Source organism: Sinocyclocheilus grahami, unplaced genomic scaffold (genome assembly GCF_001515645.1).
Source record: "Sinocyclocheilus grahami isolate Dianchi unplaced genomic scaffold, SAMN03320097.WGS_v1.1 scaffold180.1, whole genome shotgun sequence".
Lineage (NCBI taxonomy): Eukaryota > Metazoa > Chordata > Actinopteri > Cypriniformes > Cyprinidae > Sinocyclocheilus > Sinocyclocheilus grahami.
Window position 1 is genome coordinate 1,389,890 of NW_015505359.1, and position 213 is coordinate 1,390,102.

Genomic DNA, 213 nt, shown 5'->3' on the forward strand with positions numbered 1-213 from the left:
CAATGTTTACCAACCAGGGCTACAGATCTTTTTTTCTTTTTAAGGAGGAAGAGAATATGTTTTAGAGCTCAACCAATACTACTTTTTTAATGACTGAAACGGAAACAGAATGGTTGTAAGGGTCTTTATTATAGTCATTATTAATTAGTTTAATTTGAATAATAATGATATAAAAATAATAATATATACCATAAATATACACTATTATTATTA